Here is a 1,631-nt window from a genome sequence, read left to right on the forward strand (position 1 = left end):
GCAGTCCATGGGGTCGCGAGGGTCAGACACAACTGAGCGACTTCACTTTCACTTTTCACTTTCATGCTTTGGAGAAGGAAATGGCAACCCACTCCAGTGTTCTTGCCTGAAGAATCCCAGGGACGGGGGAGCCTGGTGGGCTGCTGTCTATGGGGTCGCACAAAGTCGGACACGACTGAAGTGACTTAGCAGTAGCAGCAGTGTTATGCCAAGAAGACTCTGCTGGATAAAAATTATTATTACAGCCTCTACTTGATTTTTTTTATAACTCTCTCAATTTTTATTTATTTATTTTTGGTTGTGCTGGGTCTTCGTTGCTGCATGTGGGCTTTCTCTAGTTGCGGTGATCAAAGGTTACTCTCTAGTTGCAGGGCCCAGGCTTCTCACTGTGGTGGCTTCTCTTCTCATTGCGGTGGCAACATTCTTCCCATGTTGCAGAGCATGGGTTTTAGGGCACCCAGGCTTCAGTAGTTGCGGCATGTGGGCTCAGTAGTTGTGGTTCCTGGGTTCTAGAGCACAGGCCCAGTAGTTGTGGCACACAGGCTTAGTTGCTCCTGGGCACACGGTATCTTCCTGGATCAGCGATCAAACCCATGTCTTCTGCAGGCAGATTCTTTACCACTGAGACACCAGGGAAGCCCAATAATGCTCTTTTAAATCAAGAACCCTTCAGTTTGAGTCAGGGTTGCAGTGCAGTTCACACATTTTTAAGGAATATTTTTTATTTCAGAGCTTCTTTCTTGTTCCCTAGTGCAGTGCCACGCTCTCTGTGAATGTGGAGGGAAGACACTGCACAGGTGCTGGGAAAGTCAAGTTCCTCTCCCTGCCCTCAAGGAACTTAGACTAACTTCAAAACAGATGATCACATCACAGGTAGAAGGTGGGAACTTATGAGGTCATAATCGCTTTAGTCTTTCATGGCATTCTTGACTGTGGTTCAGGATGGTGCAAATATTTTCTTTCTCTTTTTAAATCAGGTACTGTGATACTGGCCAGTCACTGGTAAGGTATAATGGTGTACACTTTCTATAAACTCCTCATTGTTCAACCTGCCTGTGTTAGATGAGTTTTGCTAAATGTTATTCACTCTTCACCTGGTAAATAGTTAAGTTATCAGAAAAACCCTGATATCTTACTATGAACTACATGAGTCCAGTTTTCCTACAGGTTTCTAATGGGCACATCTTATTCTACAGACGTTATATAATGTGTGTGAAGACAGATTCATAACATTAAAGACAGGATAGTTCCTACAGAAACCACTTATTTATTTGTTACAGAAATTAAGTTTATTGGAAAACCCATCAAAGAAATTTCTTTTTCCTCTATGAAAATACTCAGTCTAAGGAATGGGATCTTGGAAGCAACATGACCAAGAAAATACAGTCTGAGGTCTGAAAGATTTCAGTATCTTTGATAATAGATGACAGTCACCTGCCCAAATGAACCAAATGTCACTCAGCCAAATAGCCATAACAAATTTCTTGATTTTCTTTCCATTAAGATGAAAGGTAGGTTGCCCATATCTAGGCGATCTGGTCTGTCTCAATGGCTAATAAATATACCGAGGCAAGTGAATGCTGAAGAGATAGCTTCCATATTATCGCCAGACACTGAGGGAAGCAGCCAAT

Source organism: Bison bison, unplaced genomic scaffold (assembly GCF_000754665.1).
Source record: "Bison bison bison isolate TAMUID 2011002044 unplaced genomic scaffold, Bison_UMD1.0 scf7180017864317, whole genome shotgun sequence".
NCBI classification, from domain to species: domain Eukaryota; kingdom Metazoa; phylum Chordata; class Mammalia; order Artiodactyla; family Bovidae; genus Bison; species Bison bison.